Source organism: Acartia tonsa, chromosome 2, assembly GCF_053477335.1.
Source record: "Acartia tonsa isolate MP-2025a chromosome 2, ASM5347733v1, whole genome shotgun sequence".
NCBI classification, from domain to species: domain Eukaryota; kingdom Metazoa; phylum Arthropoda; class Copepoda; order Calanoida; family Acartiidae; genus Acartia; species Acartia tonsa.
This window is the reverse complement of record NC_137261.1, coordinates 54,789,530-54,807,930: the sequence shown is the minus strand read 5'-3', so window position 1 is coordinate 54,807,930 and position 18,401 is coordinate 54,789,530. Positions and strand designations below refer to the sequence as shown.

The 18,401-nt window shown below is 31.4% G+C and overlaps 2 long non-coding RNA genes across 2 annotated transcripts; both read left to right on the top strand.

The window, feature by feature from the left end:
* Positions 1-12,648: 12,648 nt before the first annotated feature.
* Positions 12,649-14,761, top strand: LOC145312869 (uncharacterized). Its single transcript, XR_013877152.1, has 3 exons — positions 12,649-12,704; positions 13,865-13,894; positions 14,661-14,761. It is a non-coding gene; the product is annotated as an uncharacterized LOC145312869 (long non-coding RNA).
* Positions 14,762-15,858: 1,097 nt separating this feature from the next.
* LOC145312868 (uncharacterized) lies at positions 15,859-17,783 on the top strand. The gene is made up of 3 exons (XR_013877151.1): positions 15,859-16,007; positions 16,699-16,761; positions 17,619-17,783. It is a non-coding gene; the product is annotated as an uncharacterized LOC145312868 (long non-coding RNA).
* The last annotated feature ends 618 nt before the right edge of the window (positions 17,784-18,401 follow it).

The following is an 18,401-nucleotide window of genomic DNA, read 5'->3' as shown; positions in this document are numbered from 1 at the left end:
TTCGATATTCCTTCCGTCTGTGATTAAATATGTTAACATTCTTCATATTTTCACCAAGTTTCATTAAGATTCGTCAATTAATTGGGGTGCTAGATTGATTCCTACATTTTCAAGTTTTTATGGTTTTCTCAACTCCTAATCAAGGTAGAAGGCTGATATTTTTCGTGATTAAATACGTTAACAATTTACATTAAAAATCTTACAGGTTGCGTGATTTTTTTAGGTTAATGTTTTTTTTTATGAAAATGCTCTATAGTTCATTTTTTTCTGGATATCTATCCATAATTTTTGAGCTTCGCTACTTATGGATGTTGTCATCCTTGTTTAATATTTTTTTTATGAGTTTTACTGGAAATATTATTACTCATTATGATTTGAAAAGGCAATATCTTAACAATAAATGTATAATCCAGACAAGTAGTCTGCTAGCAAATTGCTTTTTGTTCTTTTGTAGGGACTCGGGATGCTGTACGGTTTGGGAAAGAAACCCCCTAGAAAAGAGATGGGGGTATGACGTCACACGCCAAAACAATTTGAAATTTGTCCCCATTTTTTGCACCAATACGTACAGCATCGGGACTCGGCTGTTTTTATATTTCCGACGCTGTTAGCTGATTTCAAAGATCCAATACAAAATCGGGAAAGGGTCCCCGCCTTATGGGCAGAGTTATATATAGCCAATATACCATCTATTCTTTTAATTTAATATTTATGATTTATTTAAATTATTTACCCAAAAGGCAATCAAATACCTTATTTAAGTCAAAAGAACGCTAACTTGACATTAACAATTTGATTTTGAATGAAATAAAAATCAATTTTTAATATTATTACCTTAAAAAAACATTTTATTGTTTATTCTCATTATATTTTCTCCTTATTTTAAATTGTTTTAGCAACAAAAAAGCATAAATATTCCTAAATATTTCCGAAGGTTTTTATAGCGTAACAACTATGTAACTAGAGGTTGTCCGTATGTCTCCCGAACTTATAATTGTGAATTAAAATGACAAAATAACGTTATACAATACAAATAACCAATGATAGGCCAATACACAGACTAAATTACCAGGCCAGTATGAATTTTATTTAACCAATGGTAGGCCAGTATTACGTCAAAGCTTCAATTCAATAACTCATCTTCAAATCAATAACTTATTACTTGTTTCCTGATATTTTTGAAGTTGAACATGTTGTTATAATTTAGTGCTGAAATAAGACAAATCATACTTATCCTAGATTATCCTGTGTATATATGGCCAGGTTCTGAAGATACTTTGTATTCTGTAATCACAGTATCATTTATACCTTTGGGAATACTGGTGAAGCAACTTTAAGACAATCTTTATAATAAAGTAACAGGATGTTTGTCTGTACCGAAGGATCTCGCTCACCACTGAACCGTTATGGTTCTTCTTTACAGGGTAACTTCTAATAAATCCCCTCCCCTCATTTTTTTTGCTTTTTTTAAAAATAAAATAATGGGTTATCGAATTCAACTACCCCCTCTTTAAGTGTCCCTAGAGGCCTCTAGGGGGCGTGGCTGTTAATAAACTATGAATTGATATACATACCCAATGATAATAGGTAAAATTATCACTTCTGTAGAATAGATTTATAAGTTGAAATGATTGGTCAATTCTAATCAATAATGATTTGATAAAAGTAATCTAAGTTTTTGTGCCAACAAATAAGATAATGTGGTTATAAACTATGGGTACCAGTGATATTTACAGACCAATTTTTATTCCCTCCCTTGTTATTCTGTAAAAATATCGTAATACACCTTTCCATAATTCCCAGGGACAAGGGAATGATAGTCTGTCAAACAATTCTAAAGGAAAATATCCCCACAACCCTCTTTTCCTCTTCTTCATTCCCACCCCTCTTCAGTTATATAAGGTTTCGTGATTTTTTGTTTGTTAGCTACCCCTGCATTATTCCATGCTTTCTTAATTCAAATTGTTTATCACATATGACATTTATTAAATATGTCTTAAGACATAATATAAAATTTTGTTTTCTGTATGTTACTGCACTTCTTAACATGACCATAGGATTAAGATCGACAACCTAACTGAGTTTACAAGTGGTATAATCGGATGTCGTGCAAATATGACAAAAAATCTACTATTTAATCAGTACAAATGAAGCCGAAGACTTAGCTAACCGCTGGACCTATTGGGCTCTGGTTTTTTAGTGAATACAGGCAATATCAAATAAAAAAATAGCATGGGTTAGATCCCCTTGAGGCTGGAGGAAGGGCCGGTGGTTCAATATATACTTTATTCCTATTTTATCAAGATTAAAAGTAAATTTGGACAATATGAAATTCAAAAAAAGGTCAATTTCGACATATTTTCTTCAAAATCAGTACTAAGAAAACCAATATCTAGAAGAAAAACTTTAAAATAAATTAAAAATAATAAAAAAAAACAATTATGCCTTTAAAAAATTATAGATATGTCAAAGATTTTAAATATCAGTTTTTGAGAAACACCCTTGTTATAATTTTCCCCTCCACTTGTATATATTTCACTTTTTACTGTTTTGCCCACTACATTATAATGGGGGAATTTTTTAGGGAGTATTGGTGTATTTTTGTAGTGTATTAGTGGTTTTTTAGACACCATGGAAACTGTCCCAATTTTGTATAACTTTTGCGGAACATGTTCCAGTTACGTCATATACGTTTCGGGAAAGAGAAAGGGAAGGAGGAAAGAAAAAAAAGGGAAGGAGGGAAGAAAAAAGAGATGGGAGAAAAAGGGGGTTTCCCCATCTCTTTTGAAGAGATTTTCTTCCCCCCTTCCCTTTCTCTTTCCCGAAACGTATATGACGTAACTGGAACATGTTCCGTAAAAGTTATACAAAATTGGGACAGTTTCCATGGTGTCGGTTTTTTATTCCTTTAATAGCAAATCTTCTAATACTAAGAAAAGTTCTTCTGTCTGTTTTTTTAAAATAGTATACTTAGATAAAAGCGAAGGTCTACAATCAGAAAAAAAGACAAACTAAAGCAGAAAATTAAATTGTTAGTTTAAACAAAATTGTACATAAGTCTGTTGCAAAATTGCATAAATACCGGATACAGTGAAAGGACATACTTTCATTTGATTAAAGAGATGCTTCGCTCATAATATTGGACCTTGTTGTCCCAGGAATCCTTATTCCAAAAATCAGATCAATTAGATAATTATATTTCCTGAAAATTTGCTACGCTTTCTAAATCAACTACAGGAATCGCCATACAAAGTTTAAAATCGATAGGACAATTCTAAGCTATTCGTTCTGGACATACAGACAGAGACGGATGGACCGGCCCTTATTGTAGAAAAGCTCCGCTTTTGATTATTACCGCTGATTTATTGGTAACTTATCCTGCAAGTCAAAACATCTGTTTTATACTTTATTCCAGAGATTATTATACAGATTAATATTGTCAGGAATTACAGGGGTTATACGTATGTAGTAAGTTTTTTTTAGAGCGAAGCTTTTTAAATTTGTGCCTCAACGTTCGTAACGGATAGCTCTGATGGAAAATGTAAGCATTTTACAATCTTCTTGTAATAATAACGTTTAAAATCTTAAAAGTGTAGGAACTCTATAATCATTATCAAAAAGTCTTTAGTTCCATTTAATTCTTTTAGAATATAGACATCCATAGAAAAGATAGAAAATTATATTCTAAATGTGATTTGAAGATTATGTTATAAATATCTCGCTAATCACTGAACCAATGTGGTTCCTCTTTACAGTGAAGCTTTTATTAGGTCCAGCGCAGGTTTAAAATTATTTTTAAGATGAGGGTACTTTCACTCTCCAAAGATCTTTTTTGGGACCCCCACTTCCATCCCTCGAGAAAATAGTTTAAAACCACCACAGGACTAAGAGGTATATTCCCTTTGTATTATAGATAACTAAACTGAAACCAATAATCCATAAATTCCTGAAAATTTTGCCTATTCAGAATCAATCACCGTGAAAGATTTTAGCGGGTCCAAACATAAGCTTGGCTCCTAGAAATATGTAAAGTATGAAAATCACAATAGACTATATACTAATATTCTACTGTGATATTGGTTTAAAATCGTTAACAAGGAATCACTTGAATGTTAAATTGAAACATTTGCAAAATTAAATGGAAAAAGTATTTATATTCTGAAGAGCCACTTGACAATATTTTTTGTCAAAGTTTTTTAAATAAGAAATTGATATAAGACAAGTTTAGGGGAAATAAAACAAGGATGACAACATCCATAAAAGGGAAGTTCTGAAATCAAAGAGAAGAACTAACTAACTTGAACACTTGTAGAGTGTCATAACATAACAAGCAGAATATTAATGTAATGTTCTAAACAAAATTGTATATAAACTTGTTGCAAAAGTACATGAAACTGTTTGAGGAAATACTTAATTTTTTATGATTTGTATATAGAGATCCTTTGCTTAAATTGTTGTACTCTAATGTTCTAGGAATCATTGTAACATACAAAAATTGTTGCCAAAAAAAGTTAACATCAGCATATTTTAAACGATTATAGAGTTTCTAAGCTTTCTATATCGTACCTTTATACAAGAATCATCATCTATGTTTGAAATCACTAGGACAATTCTGTTTCGTACAGACGGACGGACATACAGACCCTATTTACAGAAAAGCTTCGCTTTTTATCTTGATCATAAAGATAAGATAATAGGGAGTTATTTGGGATATAAATAAAGATGTTAAATTTTTTAGAAAGAAAACAGCTAGATAAACAATTGATTATACAATTTTTAAAGATTTTAGGTTAAATTTAAATTTGATAAATCTCTACCAAGTGGTTCTTTCAGACTAATAAAGGTACTAAGAAAGAGAAGGAATGTCTGATTGAGCCAATAGGAGAATCGCATCGGTACATACATTTAATTTCATTGGTTGAAATTTTGTACACATCTTGTTACGAATGCATGTTTTTTTTCATTTCATACATAGATAAAAGTCAGCTGTAAACAGTATATTTTCTTAGTAGAAAGCTTTGCGGAATCAGAATTAATTGCCCAAAAATTTCGTTTTAATTTAGAAGCTTCGAAACGAGGTGGATTCTTTAAAAAAAAGTTAGGCTGGCTACTCGCTGGTGAGGCAAAATTATTTTTGTGAAAAATCTTCCAAAATCGAATAAAAAAATTTTCAAAAATTAAATAAAATCTTAAAAGGGTTATTAACATATGTATGATTTTGTTTAATTTTTGTAGATTTTTTAATGTGCTTTTGGATGATTTTTCACAAAAATAATTTTGCCTCACTATCGAGTAGCGAGTCTATAATTTTTTAAGAATCCACATCAGCTTGAGTCGAAAGTAAACAATACTTTTGTCTGCTAGAAATGTTCCTTCTTAGATTTGACGAAAAAGGGTTCAGAATATGCTTCTATTCTTCTATTTCTATTTTCAGACTGTATATCCGTAAAAAATGTTTAAAAGGAATATATTTTTTTATTTATCTTTTACTCTTACATTTTTAACTCATTATAATTCCTGGTAACTAGACAAAGTGTCTCAAAAATCAGCCATGTGACGTCGAAAAAATGAGGGAGATGGATGGAGAAGTGGGAAAGAAACCCCTTTAAAAAAGAGATGGATATTCCCTCATTTCTATGACGTCACATGGCTGATTTTTAAGACACTTTGTCCAGTTACCGGTAATTATAATGAGTTAAAAATACAACAGTAAAAAATAAATATTTATAGTCAATAAACAATAATTTGTAAAAAATTAAACGCACAAACAGAATGAGTTTTGTAGTTGTTTTGCAAATTTGCAAAGTGTACAGTACAAGTAAATTGTATTTACAGGAGAACAAGGACATGACAATAGCGAAGGTCCACAATAAGAAAAAACTGATTAAGACCGGTTCTCAGCCATACTGAAAAATCATGCATAGCATCATATTACAGACAATTTTTTACGAATATTAAAATAAAAATCATAAAATTGATACCAGTTTTGTTTGCTCTTGCTTTCAGCCCCCTTGGGTCTAACAAAACTGGTTTTAATTTTTCATTTTAATATCCGCCGAAAGTTGTTTATGATATGATGCTATAAATAACCTCATTACTTCTCCCCATTGGACTTGAAATAATAATAGTTATTTCTTTCATCGTATTATAAACGGCGTTCCGCGGATATAGAATGTACAATTATAAGATTAAAACCAGTTTTTTATCCCCGAGGTGCCAAAGGCACGAGCTAAAAAAACTGGTTTTAATCTTATGATTGTACATTTTTATATTTATAGAAAGCTGGATATAATACGATGCTAGACATAGTTTTTTCGTATGGATGAGAACCGGTTCCTATCCACCGGATTCGAATGAATACGAGAAAACATTTTAAATCAATATATGTAACAGACGAATTGATAGGTAAACGTAAAGATTCTATTTTAGAGAATCTTTGCTCTTATAACAAAGCTATAAATACTTAATACTATATTGTTATTCATGATAAGAAAATCACAATAGAACATGTTAAACTTTGAAATTAAATTTGCAACAATTCGCAACTTAACCTTACTATGGGTCCCCGATATAACAGAATTATTTACACAATACACAATCAATGGAACATGATGTTTGCAGAGAGAGAGAGGGGACAATGGGCTGTTTATTTAACTAGTCCCCAAAGTTTTATAATAGCGTTTTCTTATTCGTTGGCTTAACAATTTTGGGAAGTTTAATTTAATTTTGATTGGTTGGTTGGTTCATTAAGTGTTTAACGTTTCGCCACTATTTGCACTCAATACAATGGTTAATTTTGTATATCATCATTGAGGATATACATCAATTTATCGGCTAATGTATTATCCCTTTAAATTCTTGGTTTTCTTTCAAATGCCTCTTAAAGAAATTAAACTTTTATTTTGTTCTATTATGTTAACGATCTTTGATTAGGAAATAAAGTTAGCAAATCATCTAAACTATTAAATTACTATTGTACGTGGTTTCTACGGATTTTTGTTTCTCATATAATAACAGATAATTTTTTTTCTTTCAATGATTTATATCTATATTTAATCCTTATAATAAAGTAAAATAATATTTGCCTGTCTGTACCGAAGGATCTTGCTAACCGCTGAAACGTTATGCTTTACAGTGTAGCTTCTCATAAGAAAGATTTTAATTATTTTGGGGGAAGGTACCACCACTCTCTTCAAGGAAATCTCTTTAAAAAAAAAATAATACCACTATTTTTTTTTTACTTTTTTCTATTTTAGACTAAAATTGGAAGTGGGGTCGGTCGACTTCCAGAACCCGGAGGCTTCCAGGGGCGTAGCCGCTAGTGTCAAATATAGTAAACGAATTTAATAACACTTTAAATTCAATAGTATACTGTAATCTGAAGAAATTATGTCTTTAGGAACATATTTAAATTAAAGAAACTTCGTGTCTTGTCAATAATCAACACATTACCTTCAAGCATACTTTACTTCAAGGTTGTAACTTTATAAAGTGTCTCAAAAATCAGCCATGAGACGTCATTAAAATGAGGGATTATCCATCTCTTTTTTTAGGGGTTTCTTCTCATCTCTCTTATTTTTATGACGTCACATGGCTGACTGGGACACTTTGAAAAGTCACTTAAAGGTTTGACAATTGAGAGTTTTATTGACAATACCTGTAGTTTAATCAACAGGAATATAAATAAAATATAATTTGGGTATTTCAAACTTTGTATTTTCATCACCGTTATTCTTTTCAGAGTATGACTTTGAAACCGATTAATATTCGCAAGATTAGAACCAGTTCTCAGCAATACTGAAAAATCATGTATATCAATGTATTACAGTCAATTATTAGATTAAAATCAGTTTTTTTAGCCCCGAGGTGCCGAAGGCACGGGCTAAAAAAATGGTTTTAATCTTATGATTGTACATTTATATATTCGTAGAAAGCGGTTTATAATACGATGCTAGACATAGTTTTTTCGTATTGATGAGAACCGGTTCCTGTCCACCGGATTTGAATGAATACGAGAATAGTTGTTTCTCGCATCGTATTATAAACGGCTTTCCGCGGATATAGAATGTACAATTATGAGATTAAAACTAGTTTTTTTAGCCCCGAGGTGACGAAGTCACCAGCTAAAAAAACTAGTTTTAATCTTATGATTGTACATTTCTATATTCGTAGAAAGCTGGATATAATACGATGCTAGACATAGTTTTTTCGTATGGATGAGAACCGGTTCCTATCCACCGGATTCGAATGAATACGAGAAATAGTATTATCATATAAGGAAAGGTTTGATAATAAATGTAAAAGTATAGATTTTTAACCCAGACTACTACCTAACTCAAGTGCTGGTGACCTTTTTCGTCTCATAGCAAATTACTTTCTGCTCTTTTGTAGCGACTTGCCTGTGTTATATTTAAGACGCTATTGGCGGATAGTTAAAGACGCAATTGAAAGTCGGCACAAAGGTAAAGGTAAACTATCGGCACAAAAAAATGGCCAGGCTAACATATCAGACAGATCATCCGATAAACTAACAGATATAAATACTTGTAGAGTAGAATTGCTGCAAAACCAATAGATAAACAAGGATGACAACATCCATAAAAGCGAAGCTCTGAAATGGAAGGACAAACGAACATTAACACTTGTAGATTGTTAGAACTGAATTAGCAGAATATTAATGCATCAGTACAAACAATATTTTAAGAAAATTTGTTGCAAAACTGCATAAATAGATGATACTGTTTAAGGACATACTTACATTTTTGGGACTTGTTTATAGAGATGTTTCGCTTATAACATTGTACCTTGTTGTAATAGGAATCAGTTTTCAAAAAATCAGAAGAATCGGATAATTTTAACATACAAAAATTTGTTGTAAAAAAAGTTAAAATCGACATGTTTAAAATGGACGTACGGACATTCTGGTATTGTTTATAGAGTTGCTACGCTTTCTTAATTGTACCTAACTACTATAGGAATCATCATGCAAAGTTTGGAATCGATAGGACAATTCTAACCTGTTTAAATTAACGAAAAGAGCTAACTCTCTGTGACGGACGTACGGACGGACCGACCCTATTTATAGAAAAGCTTTGCTTTTAAAAATAATATGTTCGTTTTTTTTTAGAATTACAAAATTAACAGATCTTCTGTCGACTTATAGAGTTGCGTTAACAAACAAAAAAATCACGAAACCTTATGATGTTAGAAATCCCATTTTAAATTGCCTACCCGTTAACATGACAACATTAATTAGCTACTTTCAATGTAAGTAAAACCCTATCAAACATCTGTGCTGTTAATATATCGACACAGATATGTCCAAGCTTTTTATTTTAAGGGGGTAAAATGGGAGGTTGCAATGGTTTTAGGGGTGTAATCTAATGTATGTATTAAAAATTTTGAGGGGTGAATAACGAGGGGTTTAAAAGTTTGGGATTGGGGGGGGGGGGGGGGGAAGGGGATAAATTAAACACGGGGTGGGGGACCCTTGTATCTTAAATATATATCTTGGCATTGTTGATAAACAAAATTGCCCCTTTTGTAGATTCAGATTTATATCGATTACAAAGTTTAGACAGTTCTGGTTCATAACTAACCGATCTCAATTCTATAAAAGTAACCAAAATTTATGGGCCAACAAATAAAAAAACGTTGTTATAAACTTTGGGTAACTGATTTTATGTCAGCAATGGCCACTTTTTATAAGATTGTAGTCGACGTAACTCAGTGAGAACAAATTATTTCTAGGTTTAACAGAGAGGGAGGGGACATTGGACTGTTTATAATACTAGTCTCCAAAGTTTTATAATAACGTTTTCAATTCGTTGGCTTAACAACTTTGGGGATTTTTATTCAATTTTGATTGGTTATTTTATTAAGATGTGTGTCCAAAATAATAAAATCTACATAAGGAGTAATTTTGTGTATAATCATTGGTAATGTACATCAATATATCGGACATTGTCCTATCCCTTTAGATTCCTGCATCTGATTGCATATTTATATAATATGCAGTATCATAATTATACGGAAATATACTCTTACACCTTTATTAGAAGCATAGCTACTCCATAGTTTACTTTCCATACAATTCTATAAACCTCAGATGGAGGCAGGGAGGGGACATTGGACAGCATATAACATTAACCAATGACGTTTCCTTGTTCGTTGGAATGAAAACTTGTGATTGGTTGGTTCCAAACTAATAGCTCCCCTGATGGGGTAATTTTATTGATCAAGATTGGGTAAGTACATCATTTTATCTACAAACGTCTCATCCCTTAATACCCATGACGAATCACTAAAATTAATACTTTTTTTATTAAAAGAAAAACCATTGTGTAATTCTATGACAATTTTGTTGACTAGCGTAAAAGTAAGACACAAAATCGTTTTTTCTCACATGAGTTAACCCTCCTATAACAATAACGAGTACGTAAACATCTCCGTTGGTGCGTTTCTCTGACAAGCTAAGCTATTTTTGAATGTATTTGTTTTCGTTATTAGGCATTCAATTCACAATTCCTAATGTGTTAAGTACCAGATATTTAAAGGGATAGGATAATGGCTTAAAAAATTATGTACAATATCCCCAATGATACACAAAATTGACCCTTCTGTAGATGAGAATTACTGGTGGAAAAGTTTGAACACTTAACTTGATAAACCAACCAATCAAAATTTGCTATGTTCCCAAAGATTTTAAACAAAGTTTACGAATACGTTATTATAAAACTTCAAGGGCTAGTGTAATAAACTTCCCATTGTCCTCTCTCTCTCTCTGGTTAAGTACAAAGCAAATAAAAGTTATAATTGTAAGATGTTCTTTGCATTCCTAACAAATGAATAATAAGACGATGCTAAAATGTTTATTTAGATTTTTAATATTTTGATTAGAGTTTAATTATAGTTTTAATTAGAAAAAAATCGGGTAGAGGTTAATTTTAGTCCCGAGGCCATTTCTATCTTAACTATCTATTGAAGATTGACGGCTGAAATTTTCAGTTGTTAAATTGAATTAATATCAATTGAAAAAATTCGCTTTAATCTTACTCCGACATCCTTTTCTTTAAACAAAGAAGGGGGAACTTTTTTATAAGAAAACAAGGATGGCAACATCAATAAAAGTGAAGGTCTAAAATAGTATGACAGACGATCATTGACTCTTGTAGAGTGTCAGAACTGAATATACAAAAATTAATAAGTATATAAGTTTTGACAAAATTATACGTAAATTTGTTGCCAACATTTCTTAGATACTGAATACTGTTTATTATTTAAGGACATACTGCAATTTTTTTTATTACTTTATTTTGGAAATGCTTCGCCTATAATATTGTACCTTATTGTAATAGGAATCAATACTTCATAAATCAGATCAATCGGATAATTATATCACATAAAAAAATGTTGTTAAAAAGTTTTAAAATCAACATGTTTAAAATGGACGTATGGTACGGACATTCTGGTTACGATTATAGAGTTGTTAAGCTTTCTAAATCGTACCTAAATAATACAGGAAACATCATGCAAAGTTTGAAATCGGAAAGACAATTTTAACGTGCCTAAATTAACGATAAAAGCTATAAAAATTATAAAACTAAAAAGTACAATGAAAAGGTTGAAAACGATATTTTATTTATATTTGGAGCAGGACTGACATACCGACGATTCAAGTAAATTATATACTGGATGCTCATTGGTAGAGGGAATCTTTACAAAAAAATTCAGTCATTTATCTTTAATAGCAGCTGTATTCAATTTTCTCCAACACACAGACAGTCAAAGGGTATTATTAAGTAGCTTCGCTACTAAAAACCAGTTCTGCAAATTTCTTTCGAAGAAAACAGTAAAAGTGTCGAACTATGACGTCAGAAAAAATTAACAATTAACCAATAAGAAGCCAGTATTCACTGTAGTAAAATATATAGCGGCCTCTCATTGGTTAATTGTTAATTTCTTCTGACGTCATAGTTCGACACTTTTACTGTTTTCCTTTCGAATACTTGTCCCCGAATACCATATCTTCCCGTTTCCCGTTCCGCAATTTTTTTTGCATTCTGACCATTATACACTACACACACACACACATGTACATAGAATTTAAATAGATCCCTTGAAAACTCACTATAAATATAAAATCTATGGTTTTTGATTGAGTTTTTATTTGATTTGAAGAATATATTGATATTATAATGATTTATTTTGTAAATAAAACTAGAAAAGTTCTAAATTAGCAAAAAAAGAAATCAAACTTATATAAAATGTTAATTTCTTTTCAATTACTTATTTTGATATCATTTCATATCTATGTTTGTATGATTTACTTTAAATTGTAAGTTATAACATAAAAATATTGTTTTAAAAAGTATTCAAGCCCAATTTTTTTACATAAAGAGCAAACCATCTGAGTAGCCTGATTTATAAAATGATGGTTGGTGGGGGGAGGGGGGGGGGGAGGTGCGAACATAAGACCTTGCACTTTTTTGTTACTTTAATTAACAAAAAAAAGTAATTTTGTTAGGGACCTTGCAAAAAGTGACTAAGTGAAACTAAATATATATGAACACACACACACATATTCAAATAGGCAATATGTAGAATTAAAGAATCATGTTTGCGGAGTAAATCAGTTGGTTATTATATGTTGAAGGGGATGGAGCTAAAAACAACAATAGTTACAGCACTCCTAGCTGCCATAGGTCTAGTTTTCTCCTTAAATAATATTTTCTTTAGTTCTCTATTTTTAAAAGCAAAGCTTTTCTTTGTTTAGGGTCCGTCCGTACGTCCGTAACGGATAGCTTTTTTCGTTGATTTAGTTATGTTAGGATTGTCCTATCGTTTTCAAACTTTGCATGATGATTCCTGTAGTAGTTAGGTACGATTTAGAAAGCGGAGCAACACTAAAATCATTACCAGAATGTCCGTACGTCCATTTTAAACATGTTGATTTTTAACTTTTTTAATAGCAATTGTTTATGTGATATAATCATACGATTGATCTGATTTTTGGGGTACTGATTCGGGATTCATATTACAATAAGGTACAATATTGTAAGCGAAGCATCTCTACAATAAAGTCATAAAAATGTCATTATGTCTTTAAACAGAATTCTGTATCTAAGAAGTTTTGCAACAAATTTACGTATAATTTTGTTAAAACTTCTATATTTATATTTCGTATTTTCAGTTCTGACACTCTACAAGAGTAATGTTCGTTTCAGAGCTTCGCTTTTATGGATGATGGCATCCTTGTTAGTAACGTTGTTACTCTATTATCCATTTTGTCTGTCCGTCAGTCCGTCCGCAGCGCTATGGGGAAATTGCGATTTTCTAGGCTACTATTAAAGATAGAGAGCTGAAATTTTTGGTAAAGATTTCTTATATCAATTAGCATCAAGTGTATAATCAAATTTGTCCATCCATCCTTGTTACTTTTTATTATACTAGCGGCTACGCCCCTAGAGGCCTCTAGGGCACTTGAGGAGGGGGGAGTCGAATTTGTTTTTAGATTTTAAGAAAAAGTATTAAAACATTTTGGGGATTTAAATTATCTTTTTGGGGGGGTATTTTCCCTTTTTTGGGGGGTTGGGGGTGTCCCACCCCCCAAGAAAATAGTTGTAAACCTTCCCAGGACCTATGAGTAGCTACCCTGTTTAGGAGAACCCGATCGGTTCAGCGGTTAGCAAGATCCTTTGGTACAAACAAACAGACACATAGACAAAGATCCTTTTACTTTATTATAAGGATCACAAAAATCTTATTTCTAAGATCAATATTAGGCCGCTTAATTCAAACTTTAGTTTTTGAAATTTAAAATTCAAAATTTGAGGAGAAAAATGGTTAAAACTCAATGAAACAGTTCCATTCATCACAGAAGCACAGTTTGATGGTAATAATTTATATCCAGGGAGGGAGGGGACATTCGGCTGTTTATTACACTAGTCCCCAAAGTTTATAAACGTTTTCTTATTCGTTGGCTCAAAAATTTTACTTTTACTTAACTTTGAGTATCCAAACGTTTTAACCACTAATTGTAATCTACTGAAGAAATAATTTTGTATGCAATCATTGGGGATGAACATCAATTTATCATCCATTGTCTTATCCCTTTTGTTTAATCCTGAATTATATCAATCCAATAACTGCTTATTTTAGATATTTTCTTTCAAAATATATTCTTCAAATAAAGTTTCAACAAGTCGCATGCATAGAGATTTGTTGGGGATGGTTTGAGCCTTTTAATGCGGTGAAATACCTATTACTGATAAATAAGTTATAACTAAAAATTCATAATGTAGATTTTAATGTCGTCGTAGTTTACCATTTTCCTAAACCACCAATAGACTTAAGCCCAGCTTCCATTTTAATTCTTTTTTTTGGAAATTAATATAATAATAAGTCTTTTAACTATACAGGGACAGAGGGGCAAGAAAAATATCTCAAAACAATCCCATGATTAAAATCTATATATATATAATATATATATATAATAACCTAGAACTTTAACAGGATCTATATTTTGCTTACTTAAAATCGGTTTAGTAGATTAAGATCTTAAGCTTAAGAGAAAAAACGCTTACTACTTTATATGATAGAATATAATGAAATCGCTTGTCGAAGATAACAATAAGTTTTTAGAGAGATATTAATTGCAGGTTCTTCAAGTTTAACAACAGACAATAACTATTCCAAGTACAAGACAAAATATTTAAAACCCAAGAAACCTCCAAATCTAGCCCTAGAGTCCAGACTACAGGATTGTTTTTAAAAATATTGTAATATTCGCAACCAGTGGCATTCACAAAGGGGGGGGGGGGCATTTCTTGAGGGGATGAATTCTTCAAATTTTTAATTTTAAGGGGGGGATTATCCAGAGAGTGAGGGGGGCCAATGGGCTGTTTATTACACTAGTACCCAAAGTTTTATGATAACGTTTTCTTTTCCGTTTGCTTAAAAACTTGGAGACTTAAAATAATTTTAATTTGTGGGTTTATTAAATTGAGTGTCCAAATGTTTCAACCATCTATTGTAACCGACAGAAGGGTTAATTTTGTGTATTATAAATTTATTTGCCATTGTCTTATCCCTTCAGATCCCTGGGTATGGTCACACCTCCCAATTTGATAAAATAGCTAACAAAGTATTTAAAAACAATATAAATGTACACAGCCACCACTAGAGAGAGAATATTCTATCCAACCTCTAGCAAGCAAGCTCTTGCCACCAGTAGTAATACCTTCCAGGAATATTATTATGTTTTATCATTTACTTTAATACATAAGCCTTTCAATTTTTGGTAAAGATTCACAATTATAATCATTTTAGGGAGGGAGGGTTTATTGGACCTGTTTATTACACGTGTTCCCAAAGTTTTATAAAGACGTTTTCTTATTCGGTAGCTCAACAACTTTGGGGACTTTCATTGAATTTTATTTGGCTGGTTCATTAAGTTGAATGTCCAAACATTTTAACAAATAATTGTATTCTACAGAAGGGGTAAAAATCATTGTCAGTTAGTTTAAAAGTTTTAATTAAGGATTTAGGCAGGTAAAATCTTTTTGATGCTAAAACTAAAATTGAACCAAATTTTTGTAGAGTAAAATTATATAAAATTTTTAGTTGAAACCAAATGTTATGACAATGTATTAATGGAAATATTATTATTTGGTTTTTAAACCATATTTTCATTTTCTCAATTAAATGAAACATACAGCTGGCTAAAATATTAATTCCTCCTTTCGTTCCCTTCACTCCATCCCCTCCCCACATACTAGATGAATGCACTGACCAATAAATGACAGAGGAAATACACCTAAATTGACACCAACATAACATAACATAAACTAACAGTGAACTAAAAATAAACCTAAGCGAAGAAGACCTGATTAAGAAAGCCAACAAGTTGAAGGATAAAAACACCGCGTACTTTGATGATTATGAATATCCATCAGTTGAGACTGCAAATGATAAAGCATCATCAATTGATCGTGTGGATGTACAGGGTGATTAAAACCATGTGTTAATTTTTGTATAAACGCTATATCAACAAGGATGACAACATCTAAAAAAGCAAAGCTGAAAATGCGCAAAAACAGGATTTGATTCTTGATATATTTCGCTTATAATATTATACATTATTGTCCCAAGAACCATAATAACAAAAGTCATAAAAATAGGATTATTGCATCATGCAAAAAAGTTAAAAAATAAGCTTGACTTTCTGGTAACGATTATAGAGTTGCTACGCTTTCTAAACCGTAACCAACTGTTATATGAATCATCAAGCAATGTTTCAAATTTATAGGACAATTCTATCTTGTCTAAATTAACGAAAATTAATTGCAATGTTAGGACGGACCGGCGTTGGGACTGACTGATCCTAATTATATAAAAATGCAGTGATTGGCAGCTGTGGGGGCAGCCGCCTGTAAGCCTCTTTTCCCTCATTGTCGACAAAGTCAATATCGTCCTGTTGTGACGTCATAAATTTCGGGATAGGAAAAGGGGAAGGGGGAAGAAAATCTATTCAAATGAGATGGGAGGAATGGGGTTCTCCTTTCCCTTTTCCTTTCCCGAAATTTATGACGTCACAACAGGATAATATGGGCTTTGTCTCATTGTCTAAACAAATATATGTGGGAAGTCCAAGAAAAAATTAATTATATTTTTAATTAATCACCTTGATAGATAAAGATGCAGATGGTAGCGAAGAAAATACAAGTTATGAGGATGGCAGCTATGAAGAATATGAATATGGTGAGTTTGCAGTCTAAAGAATATCTACTTTATAATCAACACAAATTATCATATTCATAGTTTTAAGATTCAATATATCCAAAACTTGTGTGTAAAATTTATTCCAGGTAAACAAACTTTTCTATAATTAACTTTATCTGTCCGTCAGTCCGTAACGCTATGGTTGATTTTCTTTGCTGCTATTTCAGATAGACAGCTGACATTTTTGGTTAAATTCTCTACATCAATAAGAATACAGTATATAATTTTCCTGAGATGGGTTTTTAAAAGATGCCGCGTTTTTTCTCGACATTTTTTACGCTATGAATAACAAGCGCGGCATTCGCAAAATCTTAACAGAGTATACAACTATTTATTTAATTATTTCGCTTTTGTTGGTACAGCCTTTTTAAAAGAAAAACAAATCATCTTAAATCCATTTTTGCTGCATATTAATTAATATATCTTTTTAGAGCTATTAGACATTATACAAATGGCTAAAATAATAATTTTGAAATTTTGAATTCTTAAGTTGTATACTCTGTTTAGATTTCGCGAATGCCGCGCTTGTTATTCATAGCGTAAAAAATGTGGAGAAAAAACGCGGCATCTTTTAAAAACCCATATCTGATCTGTTTTTTTTTTTTGGGGGGGGGGGGGGGTGGTTGCATCCATCCAAAGACATAAGTACTTTGATTTTTTATCAACTGAACATCTTTTATATGATTCACTTTTTCCGCTGTCCTCCCATGAATTTTTTGTGTTTATATTCTTATGGATGTTGTCATCCTTATTTAATGGATTATGACGTGTTTTTCTATGGTTAACAAAATAGGAATTATTCCGTTTTTTTTCAATAAAATTCGTAATAAATTTAGAAAACTTTGAAGAGAAAACCAAATCAACAACAAGCACTACATCTACTTCAACCACAACAGCTACTACAACCACAACTACAACTATATCAACATCAACAAAATCAACGGCAGATGTTCCAACAAAATCCTCCAATGAAGTTAATGATAAAACTGACTACTTAGACGATGAAGGATTGTATACTTTAAACTTACAGCAAAAATACTAATGTGAAAAATCTCTTAAACGACTACTCACTTTGATATTATCTTTTGATAAAAATTAGACCATACTATGATCAGAAAATTTAAATTCTTATTAAAAATGAATATTTATTACAACTATTTTTAAATGATTAAAAATAATCCTATTGTATAAAGTAGTCAGAGTTTTTTTGTATGAAACTTATGATCTCAATAACGACTGTGCTGATTGGGTTCTCTATTTTAACAATGGGCCCTGTAATGGTTTTAGGCTATTTTGTTTCAATATTTGTATGTAATAAAGCATTTAATTATTTTTTAACCTCTTTTCCCTTTCAATACAGAGTCCACAGATGCTAGGGGCGTATCTGCTAGTATTTTAAAATGGATTAAGTATAGAAATAATGACTGCTACAGAAATATCACTTAAAGACAACACTGCAAACTACGCTATGATCAGCAGGAACTATAGATTATAATAATTAGTGGATATATATAATTACTTGGATGTTGCTCCAAATTTTTATTATGCACTCTAATAAAATGATACTCCAAGCAGGCGATATCCCCCCTTTTCCCAATCCCCTCCAATTTTACTGGATA